General features: G+C 43.3%; 1 protein-coding gene across 3 annotated transcripts in view; it reads left to right on the top strand.

Annotated features, from left to right (window-relative positions):
- The window catches only part of ARMH3 (armadillo like helical domain containing 3), a 127696-nt gene that overhangs the window by 105410 nt on the left and 7090 nt on the right, over nt 1-15196 (top strand). The gene's annotated exons all lie outside the window — the stretch shown is intronic.

Raw genomic sequence — 15196 nt, 5'->3', positions numbered from 1 at the left:
TCTGGCTGATGACAGTTTCCCACATCATCCAGTTTTTGCTGAGCTTTCCACCCTCACTAGTGCCCAGAGGGATAATATTCCAGGACTGCTTGAGTTCTGAAGTGCTTCTGTTGCTATTTAGTATGTTGATGCTTCTGAACTAGGACAAAGTGGTACTCGGGCTGGGCAATTAATGTTGGACCAAACGTTTTAGCACAAAGAAGTTGGTCACTGACCACTCCTGTCCCAATTACTCATCAGGAAGTCAGTTGTTAACTTGTGATCTTGTCAGCTGCATTATTAGCTTAAGGCATAGCCTGGTCCCTCATCCTCACCCAGCAACCCTTCAGTTGAGTGAAGCATAATTTGAAGACGGAGGTAACTGTTCTGTTGTGAGACATGGATTGAAGCTACCATGCTTTCCATACATGAGATCATAACTCAATGTAACCTCAGTTTATGTACGTCAGGGAGAGCTTTTTCTGAGATGAGCCTGGAAAAGGTTAGGTTAAGATGCTTGAAGAAAAATGGACAATTGGTTTGAGCCTGATCTTCATTTTAGAAAAGAATGATGCAAAAATCTCAGAAGTCAGATCTGGAGGTTTTTATTTTGATAGAATTCCTCTTTAAAAAGGGGGTGAAAAAAATCCCCTACCGGTGCTCTCCCAAACCCCCTTACTTTCCAGTGCTCAATAGGGATGTGGTTTAAAAGGTGAATCCAGACTCTGGACTGTTAAACCTATTTCTGGTCATCTTACATAGTTGTACCTGGGTGCTCTCAGACCACTGCAGCATCTTCTGCCCTGCTGCTTGTTACTAAGTCAAGAACAGATGCTCAAGAAATATGTACAGAATATTTAAGAGAGCTCTCCTCTGTCATGTGCTCTTGGAAGAGGCAATCAGATGGTTCTGATGCTAGGGTGCCCCTCCCTGGCAGAGGCTTTAATGCCTGCTAGGGTAGGGTCAAGTGGCATCTCAGGTCACAGACCTCTCTTGTTCTGTATGGCTCCCGCTGTGTGTTCCCTTCTCTCTGGATACTGAATTGTTGATCTGGCACAGTATTTGACTTGAGTTTTTTCCCTGCCCTTGTTTTTTTCTGTGGGTGGCTGTGTGCCATCATGCTGCTGACAGCACGCGCATTTGAGAGGATTCCTTTACATGTGCCTCTTCTGGCATTTTACAATTCTGTCTCTTTCAATATGTGATAACAGAATATAAAGTAGGTCACTTTACTTCTTTTCTGCTTTTCTTAGTTCTGGAGTTCTTGTGATATTTGCATTCTTTCTGGTATCAGTTTTGGAGACTCATGACTGGAAGAGTTCAGTAGGCTTCTAAAATCTTGGTAGTCATCTTGGGATTGTGCCTTAACAGGACACTAGGGACATCTTTCTTTGTAGCCTTTTTGTGCCTTGGGTAGCCTGTTAATTAGTGCCCTTGACATGTTTTAGAGAGGTGAGAAGGAAGAAAGATGAACCTTTCCTAATGCACAACCATTGCTTGCTGCTGTGATGCATCCTATGGCTGCAGCCCTTCCTTCCCTACTGTCCTTTCTGAGTTGATTATAGCTGGCAGTTGTTGTCTAGAAGCAGTAAACCAAGTGAACAGCTCTACTTATTGCAATTTGTGAAAATACACCAAATAAAAGCTCTAGGCACAGTCACAAGTCAGTCCTTAAAAAGGCATATGGAAGAAATTTAGTCTTTTCTGACTCAGGCCAGTTCAGGCTACAACAAACCTTTAAAGTACGTGAATTTTTCAATCTGCAGACTTGTTTCTGGATTTTATTCATACAGTCCAAAGTGGTAGAAGTGTTTGGGTTAAATTGTAGCACCATTTCACTGAAACTCCCTTATGTGAATGATTCTCGGAACTGTAAGATCAGAGTCTCTACAGAGTAAGCAGAAGCGTATCCCACTTCAGCTTCTGCCACTGGGTTTCTCAGCAGGATAAGTGTGGTAGCAATTTGTGTTAACCCCAGGTGAGAGTGGACCCCTGTGGTTTATCCTACCTTAAAGGTGTGTTACTATGTGTCAAATGCAGACAAATATTTTGTAGAGCTTCTCCGAAATGTGAGACTTGAGTTGATGCAGAGAGACCTGGTCCAAAGCTTCCACCCAAGCTGCCTTCTAGTGCTGTTGAATTCCTGAGGGGGCTGCTGAGCTGATATGCCTGGTTAGTTAGGAAAAGCCAAGTAGAAATTGAACTTGTGTGTATTAGTACAAGGTGCAGTTTCTTAAGAAATTAGCTAAGCAAGCATGAAATCCTCTTTCAAGATAGTCAGAAATTCAGATGTGAGAGCAATACCAAGAGGGCAATGCAGTAGCATTTTGGGAAGAGTTTAAGATTCCCATTTAAACAAAAATAGTTGTGCACATAAAACTACCAGCCAATGCAGTACAAATTAGTGGTTTTAAAATCTGGAGGAAAAGCTGCTGAGTTATTAATCCCTGAACTGAAGCCCTTAAGTCCTTTTAGTGAGTGACTTCTACTTGTCATCTAATCCCTTTGAATCATAGAAAACAGACCTGGAGTTGTTCTCTGTGGTGCAGGAAGAGGAAATTTAACCAGTGAGCTAAATAAATAAATTGATTAACTGGCACCCATAAGGAGCTGTGTATGCACTGTATCTAATTGCTTTCTTTATATTGTCGTCCTCAAACTTCTTGGAAGACACGGGTTTGTGGGTTGCACATGCAAAAATATGCTAAAACCCCCACCTCACCAAGGCTTTGAACCTTCAGCTTCAAAGATCATTTGTGGATTACCTCATATTGCTTTGGACAGTCTCTAATGGGGACGTTGCTCGGCCAAGCTGAATTTATGCAGTGAAAATTCAAGCTGAAATTGAACACATCTCAGAATCACGGAGTAAATCAAATCTCATTTCCTTGCTTGCAGACAGTGTGGGCTGTGTGGACTTTCTCCCTCCTCCTCGTTCTTTTCAGTAATTTTTATTCTACTGGGTCAGAACTACCTTTTTCTCATGAGAAATACTGAGTGACTTCACTGAGCTCATTCAAAAACCCATCAGAGCTAATAGTTATGAAAACGTTTGATGTCCAAGAGGCACTTGGGAGCACTAAATCCTCAGATGGATTTTTAGGTTGTGGAACAATGGTGTCCTCCAAGCACTGCAGAAATTACCGTGGAGATGATATTTCCATTACAGATCCTGCAGGTACTTATCCAGGAATATGGCAAAAGAGAAATATAGAGGTAAAGTGGAAGCCTTGATGATCAGCTCCATATCCTCAGGAGAGCGGCATCATCTTTGCCTGAGTCTTTAATATATCCCATCTCTATAGCCAACAGGTTCTGTTTAGAGCTGTGACAGCAAAGGGTGCATGTTTGTGATTCAGAGGGCAGGCATTGTGGGCAAGTAGTTCTTCAGCTTGCTGTTCTGAGTACTGATCAGCTCAACTTGAGGATTCAACAGGTAATGGTGCTTTGGAAAGGAAGCATAAGTTTTGTTCTTCTGTTCTCCTCATCCTTTGGAGAGAACAGGGGCCAGCACAAGTCACCTTTTCCTTGATTGTCAGTGGTGGGCATACAACCAACACTGTAATCTTATCTGACCTGTTAGCAATAAACCTCCCCTTTGTGTCACGTCCTTCCTGCCCATCCAGCATCTGAACCTCGGTGGAGATAAGTGTCACTGTCACAGATGCCTCTTTTCAGTCTCTCTCAGCCATATATTCTTAAGGAACTTCTCTCCTCTGGTGTTCTGTGATTGTTGCTGGGAACATCTGAATCATGAGAATACTGGTGTTGAAGAGGTGGTAGGTCTAATATTTTAAGGATGTAAGTGGAAGAAATATTGCAGAGATAAACACTACATTCCAAGGCACACAAGCCCTTTTTGTTCTCCAAATATGTTTTGATAGTAAGATGCCATTTAACCATGCCAGGAATCCTTCTTTAGGGGCATAACTATTATCTTAGGCCTTGATAGTTTCTGTTATGTGTAAGAAGAAACGACTAAAAACAACTGAATGTCAGCAACCTTTGGTGTCTCTGTATTTATTTCAGAGAACGCACATGGACATCTTTCCCTGAGAAGGGCTGTGATAAGCAGCAGACAATTTGATTTCTCAGAAACATCTGAGCTGTTTTCTGTGTGTGGTCCATACCCAAGTCTCTGCTCCCACTCAGCTTCAAGTTGTTGGCTGTCTGCTGACCAGCTATCCTGCACATCTCTATTTCAGTCAAAAAGTGTCTCAGCCCACAATGTTTAGCATCTCGTCAGGCCTGGTCTTGTTAGTGATTATCTTGGATAGTAGCCTCTGTGTTTCCATCTGTCCTGATAGCCATTTAAATGTTCCTTTTAAATTAACTTAGCAGTCAAGTTTAAGCAGTTCTGATTTTGCAGGCAGAAAATGTTTTCTATGCTGGCCATGAACGCTTCCAAGCATAAATGGTCTCGTCCTGTTTCAGTTCTGGTCATTGCCCAGATGAAGTTCCAAAAGAATGACACATCCCAACAGCACAAAAGGGGATAATTCAACAAATTAAAATGTTAACAAGCTTCACTCCTTCAGCATGTTGTAGCAGAAATTATTTGGTTCCTTTATTTCTGCCCTCATTACAGACTTTGTCCTTTCCTTTTCTTCCAGCTGTGCCATGAAGATTACTGTAGGATCCAAAAGTGTGTCTGGGGTTTGTGAGGAGTCACTTAGTTTGGGGAGATTTGATTTGATCCCATTGTCTTGCGAGGAATTTAATCACTGTCATAATTCTTACAAACTTTATTCTCAATATCTCAGTCATCTCTGCTCCTTCTTTACCTTCTCAGTCCCTCCTGATGTCAATACTGCCTGGTCATCAGCACCCTCAGTGCTTGTGTATAGAATGAAGAGACTTCACAGTTGCACAGTAGAGTGTCTTATTCTGCTGTAAGTACCTTTGAAGGAGGAACTCCAGACTTTGGTTTGCAGTTCAGATGACCTGCACTTAGATTGACTTAAACCACACTTGGCACTGCAGCCTTAGAGCAGTATTTTGCAGCTGAAGTTCCCTTTTCACTGCAGGATTTTCTGTTTGTAAGATCATCCAGCAGCTTATAGCTGTTGTTTCCCACTCCAGATTTGCAAAAGCCTTAAGAGCTAGAACTTTTATATGGGTTGAGTCACATAAACTTCTAAGCACTGCCCACCTTTCCTTATTAGCTACCTACCTTAGCATACTGCTACTACAGTCTTTCTAGCTATTTGTAGCTACAGCTATTTGTAGCTAACCAAGTGACTATAGATCTTCTATTTCTTTTGGGCTCTATCTTTAGAAGGCATTTTTGCAGATTGAATTTATAAGTCTCTTAGAATCATTAAGCTGTAGAAAAGTCTACTAGATATTGCCGTACAGGAAAGGACTCTCAGAGTCATTGTGATAAGCCTGGAAATGTTGTCTCAAGGCTCAACAGTGGTCATAAAAGCAAATAGAGAATTAGAAATTATTAGAGAGAACACAAAAATAAAGGAGGAGTACTGTGTTGTCTCTGTAAATTCTCTGATAATCCATGTATTAAATCTTGTATATTGATTCCAATGCCCTTATTTCATAGAAGATACTGTAGAACTGCAAAACTGTGCAATAATCAAACAGCTATTTGCTCATTGAGTTTCTTGGCTATCCAGACTTCTTGCTTGTATTCAAAAGTTCTTGTTTTTCCTATCTTAGAACAGACTTGAGTTCATTTTCCACATGTGGTCAGTTAGTCAGATGGTCTCTGCATTTCCTCTTTCTTGGTTTCATTGCATTTCCTCAGACCACTGAATTACTGCTTTTTATCACTTCCACTAATTGCTGAAATGTAAGTAGAAGTTATGGAACTGATCTTTCTAACCTTTACCCCTCTGAACGCGTACCTTCCTTCCTCAGTCCTAGCTGGTTGTTTCTCTAGCATGTCCTGTATTGTTTTGAATTACTTCAAATACACAGCATCCACTTGGTTTGTAGCCAGTTTTTTAGAATCTTGGTATTTAGTTCTGCTGCTTCCTTTAATTAAATTTATTCATGCTGTGCAAACCAAGTTTAAAAATATTTCTGATCATTAAAAAAAAAAGTCATGAGGTAGATTGGCATCTACTTTTTCTCAGCAAGCATCAGACCCAGGGTTGTACATTCATAGAGACCATTTGCTTGCTAGTTGCTGTAAAAGATCAAAAAATAAAATCAAAATGCATGGCGAGCTCTCTAGCTTTTTGGAGTGTCTGTGTTCTCCTTTCATTTTTCTTTATCTTCAAGTCAGAGTCCTGGTGAGTTGTGGTTTGGTTTTATTTCTGAGTCAGTCTGTAATCATTATGTCTTGTAGAAGTTCATGGTGGCTGTGTGGGGGGCACAAGCTCTCTTGGATCCTGTACTGATTTCTATGAACCTGACCAGGTGATGTAGTTCCAGAAGCTTCCTGTGACTGCAGGTGTTTGATTAGACCGTAACCAGAATAAACCTCCCCATTGTTTTTCCCATGAGCACAATTAGGTTTTGGTTTCTTCGAACTGGAACAGTGCACTTCTGTCCAGGTTTGATTGAATAGAAAGGATTTTGTTGCATATCCTGTCTTAATCTGTTTTTTAGACAGCCTTATTCCTGAGCCAACTGTCTTCTGGGAAAATTTGAATTTCTTTGCTAGGAATGAGTTTCCTCTGGTGTACATCAGGTATCTTGTTGTCACTTCATCCAGGCAATCTAAACTGAAAGCGGTGTATTTGAGTTCCAACATTTGTCAGGATGCTTTCTGACTACTGGCCCTGGAAGAATTTTATTTCAAACCTTTTCTTAAAATCTTCAGCTCCTTTTTTTTAAGGTTCTTGTAGCTGTCTTTGATTTCTGTAATAGTTTTGTATGTCCTGGTTTCTCAGTTCAGCTGGAGCAGCAGTTCATGACTTGAAACTCTTCTATCTTGTTTGTGGACATCAAGGTTACTGGTCTTGCTTTGGTCGGTTAAATGGTGCTAAAGAGCTGCTCCTGCTTATTTTTTTTCCTTTGTGTTCGGGAGGACAAGGTCTGCTGTAAATAGAGAACTGCACCAAAGGTTGCACACAAATCACAGCATTCATTTGCTGAATGCTGGTTTAGCCACTTAGGCTGAACGGGTAATATGAGTGATAACAGTGAGCATAAGGATGCTCTCGTCCTCTTGTCTGACACTTTGGTGACAGCGGTTGATTTACTGCTCTGCTAGAATGCAGCTGGTAGATAAAAAGCTTCTCCTGGAACAGCCCATCACATTTCAGCACTTAAGTTAATTGTAAGCACAATGGGGAAATAAAAAAATTAACAGTCCAGTCCGTAGCTATCTGCAGTGCATTTCAAGCCTTGGCAGAATTGCAAGTGCTCTTATGTACCTAGCGGTGAGAAATGTTTTCATAAATGCCACCAGCTGGAGATAAGGGTTCACAATTCCAAAATGGGCTGTAACTCCAAAATAGCAAATCTATCTATCTCAGGGTTTTATGCTCCTGCCGTCATCCAGGTCTTCCTTTTGCTGCCTGCCTTCCTCACAAAATTTCTAAAATCAGGCAAGCTTAGTGGACCTCATTTAGTTTCTGGCATATCTCCCCTTCCAGATCTAAATATCTGCTCTGGAGGCTGCTTATTTTATGAATTGATAATTTTTAAGATTATTCATTTCAAGATCTTTGACTTCTTTTTCCCTGCCTGGGTTTTGAAAGTGCCAGTGTTGTGCAGTACATGGATGTTTGTTCCCTTGGCAGAAACCCACTGAACCTGTTTTCCTACTTGAATGATGCAGAATTGCCTCCTGTATTTCCTCTGGAGAGCCTGTCCCTGCAGTCTGGGAAAGGTTGCCCAGGGTCCCACAGTGAGTGCCAGGTTCTTTGTGCCGAGTGGGATACGTAGATCAGTATTAAACCCACTGACAGTCCTTGAAACTGGAAAAGTGAATTGGTCTTGAGAAAAACAGTGTGGGGCTACATGCATTTTTGCTCCTTGTGCTCCAAAACCCGAATGGGTTGAGCAAAGTGTATTTAACGTGTGTGGGAGCTGTCATGTGTCTGTAGATGTGACTTCTTGTAATTACTATGTAGCAAAAGTGTTCACGGCATAGGCGCTCTGGTGAGGTGGGCAGGCTTTCACCTGCCTGAATGCTGGAGCTCAGAGGGTGTCATTGCACAAGACTACCTAGCCCTAGTGATGGCTACAGAGTTGTCCTGGTTATCAACCACATTCATCTCTTCTGTTTGTCTATATCTCTTACAAATTAAGTCCCCTGAAAGCTGTGCACAGAGAGACCATAAGTCTCTCTTAGTTTTTGCCTTTGTCCTTATTTGCAGCCTTTCTGTTTCTTAAAGTAACTGCTGATTCTTGCAAATGCCTCTCCAATGAGAGCTTGGAATAGGCACTGTTTTTATGCATTTACAGCTTCTCGGTGGAGCTGGATAACACTTTTGGCTTTGGGATGTTCTGTAAGCTGTGTGAGTTCTAGATTGGTTGGATCAATGAGTCTTTTCCCAACATTAGAGTCGAACACCCGAGGCTTCTAATGGATTATGGGTTTAAAACATTTCTGGAGCAGATAACTCTTGTCTCAAAACAGGATGCCATCTCTGCTAGCAGAGTTCGGAGAACAACAGTCATTTTCTGAGTGAGCTCATAAATTATTTATTTTTAGAAGAGGCACCTGTGGGCAGAGTAGAAAGACTGTAACCAAACCTCCCACTCCATGGATAGAAACTGTCGCCTTTGTAGGCTTGTTCCTTTAAAGATCACAGATCCCTGTGAGATCATTGAACAAACATCTGAGCTACTGTATATCGTCTGAGCCTGACAGAATGGCTCTATGCTGAGCTGAGGAAAAGGGGGTGTGAAATGTCCCTCCTTGATGTTGCTAAGTAAAATAATAATAATGATAATCTTTCATGTACGATCAAAACCTTTTGCCTTGTGTAGAGAACTGGCAAGGCCTGGATTTCAATACCACTCAAGTACAAATATATAAAAGCAGTCCTCAGGAAGGATTTGGGACATGGAGAGTTAGACTTACCTCATGTTTGGCTAGGCACAGGGTAATTCACTGAGCACAGCAGGACTACCAGGAGTGACTGGCAGGGACAAAGGACGAACTAATGGGCAAAGACTGTTCACTCCCAGTCCTGGCTAATGCACAGTGAGTTGAGCAGAGGGAGACTGGCAAACACAAACTAGCAACTGTCAGAGTAAACCTGATGGGAACTCTATGCAAAGGGGCCTTGCACCAACCTTAGCAGTGGAAAGCAAGATGGGGCACCTCCTCTCCCTATCTCCTGGCTAACTTGTCTTTGCTATATGCTGCTCAGCCTTGTCCATGTGTCCAATTCCAGGCACTGAACAAGACTCCCATGAGTCCCATCAGCTTTTGGTTCTCCACAGTCAGGACTGGAGCATGTACTCATGGCCCAGTTCTGCCCTGGGGCTCGTGACAAGGCAGCTGTGCCCACCTCTGCAGGCCATTCTGCCCCCCAGTGACCTGCACAGACCTCCTGTGCCTTGCTGCCCAGCAGTGCTGGTGCATCCTGCATCGGTGGTGTCCTGTTTCATACCTCAGAGGAGAAATTTGCCCTTGTTTACTTTCGCTTAATCCTTTAGGCTGGCTGAACTTTTTACTACTGGGAAAAAACCTTCCTACCAGGATTTTTTCTTGTACTCAGGGCAGACAAGATGATGCTTCCTACTCTGGAAGTGACAGATGTGTGAGACAGTGGGGGCTGTCTGAGCAGCCTCATGCTCTCATCCGACAGAAAGAAAGAGCCATAGGTCCTTCACTACATATAGTGCAAACTGCTGGATGCAGGAGATCTGGGGCACCAGAAGAGGAATGGCAATGTGCTGCATGTCTTGAAAGACACATATGTGGCCTGACTACATTTGCATCTCCAGCCCAGATCTTTGTCTTTCCCACCAGACCCACTACACATCCTCTGGATCCATAGATATGTGCAGTACATGAAGCATGTCTTGGGAATCTGAGTTGTTAAACTATCCTAGGGACATCCTCCTCCTTTTCCTCTTAGCATTCATGAACATGGAATTAATAGTCATGGGTTGATCACTATGGGGTGAGGAATGATGTTAAAGCATCAGCACTGCATTAGCTCCGGAACAGCTGCAAAGGTAAGGTAGTGTTGGGTCAGACAAAAGCTCTGTGCTGCTGCTGGTCCTGGGTTGGGTGCTTTCCTGGAAGCCAGTATGAATGGCAGCTGCTTCCAGCACATGTGCATAGCACTGGCAGCCTTAGTGTCTCTGAACTTGGCTCCTGTAGACTGTGAAGAGAAAAGGGAGAAGGAGACGCATGCAGACGGGGTTTGGGCAGAGTCTTTTGGGAATTGTGGCAGCTGTCTGTGTGTGTTTTTATTTAACTTCTAATTATTTAGTTATGTTCTTTGTCTGTGGTGCTTCTGGGGATTAATTTCAGCAAAGACTCCAGCCTGCATCAGCAACTTTAAAGTTGCTCTGTGAGAAGTGTGATGGCACTTGGAAAAAAAAAATCATTTTCCATATTAATTAGAAGATAGTACTGGAAAATTGATGTCAATTACCTGACACATTATTATGGAGAGGCAATAGCCTCTTCCTAGTCCAGATGTCAGCAGCCTTTTCATTACGATGAGAAATGTTGCTCTTCAGCTGAATTCATAAAGAGAAATGTTCAGGGACTAGGAGTTGTGGAGATTAGTGAGGGAGAAAAAGGGGAACATTTGTACTAAACCTGGAATAAACAAGCCAATTTGAGAACTGCAGTGTAAAATGTACATTGGGCATTCTACCGGAATAGGAAAACCGTAATGTCCTACAGCCTCCATGGTCTGAACTGAGGGGACAGACTGCTGAGTTTGCTTGTGGTGTTTTGGGCTTTGCCTGGGTTTGGGAGGTGGAACTGCCAGAATTCCCTCTGTGTGTGATACACAGGCAGTGACAGGCACTCCAGCACCTCTGCAGGGAGGATTGTTTGTCTGTCCCTGGCTGCCCTGTGCCCCTGTGCCATGTCTGTGCAGTAGCGCCGATGAGAGGTCAGCATTACATGCCCCATAGACTGGCTGCTCCATCCTCTGGCATGGGACAGCTGGGATGGAGCACCTAACTTTTCTGTCCTGTGAGGGCTTGCTAGGCTTGATCTGGAGAGCCTCCCCCCATCCTAGCCATGTGAGTGGCATGGAGCTGGTGTGTGAAGCAAGTGCATTTTAACCTGGGGGTTGCTGGGGTGTTTTTTTGCCTTTTACTTGATTTGAGATCACTCAATCAGTGCTGTTCCAACTGCTCTGTCGTGGTAGCTAATTACTGTCTTAAGGGCTTGGAGAGGCTTTAGCGAGGTACTGGTGATGCTGACTGATTGCATTCTTGTCCTTTCCTGTGCTGATTTAAAAGACAGTGTAGAGACCTTGATTTCTTCTTGCTTCTGTTTTTCCTGTTATTTTTCTGTCATTACCTGTGCATGCTTCCCAGAATCACCCAGCACCAGGTCCTTTGCTGGGTGCTGTGAATTGCTGGTGTTCTCTAATTTTATGTTCCAGTAAAGCAGAGAGACTGCAGTTGCAGATGATGAAAGATTCTGCAGGTTAAAAAGTTAAGTAATGAAGCAAATGGTGTCTTTCAGACAGATGGGCCCTAGTGTTGCGTGTTGCCTGTTAGATTTCATTGCCAGTTCAGCTTCTTCTCTGGCTTTGCTGCTAATAGTGACTGTGTGCTGGGTAGGATAGGGATAGGAAACTGCCGTGTGTAATCCCCATGTTTCCCCAGGACAGACTCTTCCAGAAGTTCCTGTCTCTCCTGGGAGAGTGTAGTATGTTGGCTCTTGTTGAGGATCGGTCAGAGGGAACAGCTCTGGTGCAGTAAGGAAGGAGCCTGTGTGTAGTGAGTGTTACAGCAAAATCGTGGTCCATTTCCAATGCTGAAAATTGCAGGGCAGGGGCAATTGGTTCTGGGAGAACTGGTTTAAGAGCTTGTGTCCTCAAGAGACCACTGACCCAAACAATGGAAGTTGTCCGGCCAGTTTGCAAGGTAGCGATAAGCTGGTGGATGGAGCAAAGTAAGGAGGCAAAAACTCTGCAAAATAATGTTGTTTCTCTAGGTGCAATGGCATGGCATGGCAGGGCAGGGCAGGGCATGGATGGGATGCTGTGGAGAGCTGAGCCCCACATCAGCCCTTCTGTCAGAAGCCAGCCCTCCTGCTGTGTTGCTCAGGGGATGCCTCTGCTCACAAGTTGTCGATGTTACTGGGGAAGGAGAGTTCAGGGGCATGGTCAGTTGTAGCTGCAGGAGGAAGCTGAAATCTGAGTGCCACAGAAAGCACTTGATCAGAGAGCAGCTCCTGAAAGGTTGGTTTGGGGACACAAATGCAGGGACCTGAATAACTAATGTTTTCCTGGAATTTTTGGAAAGCAGTCAGTGAGTGAGTGATGGGGCAGGGGGTTAATTTGATGGCAAATTATCTTTAAATTACAGTGGTGCAGCTCCACTGACTTCAGGTTGGTTGCAGTGGAGTAAATGAGCGAATGTAGCCTCTGGGGCTGATACAGGTAACTGCAGGAAGGGAATTTAGCAGCCTTCACTCTTCTTGTATTGACTGTCTGAGTTGCTCACTTCGTCATATTGCTTTTTTAAGACTCCAATCTCCCTAAGGTAACCAACAAAAAGAGTTTTAGATTGTGACTCCATTAGGGTTTTTTTCCACTGCAAAGATCCAGTAAAACATTTTAAAGAAAAATAGATTGCCCTGCATGTTCACCCTTGCAGTCTGAGGAGTCACTTCAAGCTCCTTTGAAATAATCTACAGTCCAAATTCCTCTGTCCTTGCCTGACACTAGAACTGGTGTTTTTCCAGATGCCCGTGAGATTGTAAAAATCTGAATGACTATTTAAAATCTGTTTGAAAGAGTCCAACTAAAAGTCCCTTCTTTTAAGTCATTCATACTTCACCGTCTTGGAATTCATGTTTTCTGGTTTAGAGACTTCTAGGAAGAACAGGTTGGACATGACCTTGAAGGAGAAATGCTTTAATCTCAAAATTAAATTCCTCTAGTTCTTTTTGTTTGATGGAAAGGTGCAGATAAAGATCTCGTGTGTTTAACGAAAAGTGCTGTTCTTCCTGAATAGTTTTCCTGAGCAAAAGTCAAAGCAGCATGTAAGGAGAGCGAAGGATGCTAACATACAGTCTTCTGTTACACAGAGAATTTGAGTTCCTTGTCATCTGTGCTGAAAGCTTTTAAACCTTCATATTAGATGCTCTTAGTATCTTCTGCTGCTCTTTAACCCGTCCTCTGACTAGCAGTTGCATCTTAAAGAGCAGCTGAAATCGTCTCAAGGATGGCAGATCCTAATCTCAGTAACAGTTTCTATCCATTACAAGGTATGAAGTGAAATTATCTGTGAGTGGGTTTATCTCAGATCCCACGTAGCATTTTTTCTCAGCAGCAGCAAGAAAGGGAAATTATCAGGCAGTGGGGAGAAGCTGTTTATTTTTAACTTACTCTTTCTTTTTAAGTTCTATCTCATAATTAAAGGAGTTAAGGAGTGGAAGCCAATGAAATACGTAGCTAAAGGGATAAGCTGATCTCAAGTTCACTGCAGAGACTACAGTAAGTAGTGGGTAACACAGTAGAGATTTCAGAGCCTCTTGTTCCTTTCCTGTCTTCCTCTTAAGGTATCAAACTGAGTTCTTAGCTGCCTTTCAAAGGGGATGTAGGAGGGCTGATTTAAAGGATACTGGTTACAGAGCTCACTGCTGCCCTCAGAGTTTACTTCTCTTTACCATGGGTTGAGGATACCTCTGAATATCTGAAGAGATTTCTGCTCAGAGCTAGCAAGGAGGAATCCTCATTCTTTGTGGAGAAGCATGTCCATCCATTGTCTGGGCACACCTGTATGGCACTGTGCATGGCTCTGCATAAGGGGACACAAGGAGAGTGAAGAGGAGCTCAGGGGAAGGTTCCTGGGAAGTGGGGTAGCCCTGAGTAAAATGCCTTCACCCTGAGTTACTGCTGGAGAAGCCTGTTTGACTCCTCACCTTTCAAACAAGGTTTTTCCCCTGCAGCTTATTAATCTTGGTCAATTTGGCTTCCTCCGATTGACAGGAGCAAGATGCTGGATTCTTTATTGCTCGGAAGAAGGTGCATTATACTACCGTGCTCTGTCCCTAGTGGATAGTTATTCCTGTGCCCTGGTGGCTTTCTTTCATCACTGCTTTTGGCTCTGTGATACTTCTTGCAGCTCTGGCACACAGGGACAAGAAGGGCAGGCTGAATTTGGAGGTGGCTGTCATTGCAGAGGGTTCTTTCTCTTTCAGCCAGTGGAGCTGACAAACAGCATTAGAAAATGAGTCCTGGAGAGGAGGCTGTGTGCTTTCACAACAGCAGGACACTTACAGGCTGTTCTTAAGTAACATTGCAGAATTAGAATCAGAATTAAAATCAATTAGGTTGGAAAAGACCTCTGAGACTGAGTCCAAATGCTTATTCCTACCCCACTTTGTCTGTGCAGTGCTGGAGGACAGCTGAGCTGCCGAGTGACTGTATGACTATCTCACCTGGGAACCACTTTTGGGACCCTTTCTTTGCCCCTAATCCTTGATTAGGTGATGCCCTGTGGCTTCTGTCACCTCAAGCTCTAGCATGAATGTCTCTGTGGACCACTGCCACACGCAGAGTTTGGAGGAAACAAGCTTTTGAAGGAACCCTAAGCAAGTCCAAGTTTCCTGGCATAAGGGGTGTAAGGAGGGATTCAGTCCTGTAAAGGGGCAGGAGCTGCCAGCTGCCTAAAGGGACAGTTGAGGGTAGTGTTTACATTGTTGAGAGGACAAAAGAAGTACAAGGGCTCTTCATTGTTCTAGTCACTGCTGTCTTAAATCCTCTGCAATGCTTTTCTTAGGATCTATTCTTAGTTGTGATGCCTTGGAGCAGAGTCCTTTTCCTTTGCACCTTATCATATGTGTCCTGCTGGCTGAGCCTTGTCATAAGTGGGGGCTACTGTATTGCAGGCCTCAGATGCTGATATTCTGTTTAGCTCTCAGAGCAAATAGTAACAGCCTAGAAAGAAGTTCATGTCTTTAAGAAAATTGTTTCAAGCATGTTTGCCCAGGAGTGCTGAGCTCTATGGTTCCTTCTAGGAACGTTATTGTTACTAACCATCTCACAAATGCTTTGAGGAATATGTTAGTCCATGCAATGCTTTGAAGCTAAAAATCATCATGGGAATCCCTCTTGGTGTTCCCTAGCTAGGAAAATGAATAGTT

The sequence above is a fragment of the Chiroxiphia lanceolata genome, chromosome 8 (assembly GCF_009829145.1).
Source record: "Chiroxiphia lanceolata isolate bChiLan1 chromosome 8, bChiLan1.pri, whole genome shotgun sequence".
Lineage (NCBI taxonomy): Eukaryota > Metazoa > Chordata > Aves > Passeriformes > Pipridae > Chiroxiphia > Chiroxiphia lanceolata.
This window is presented reverse-complemented; position numbering and strand designations above follow the sequence as displayed.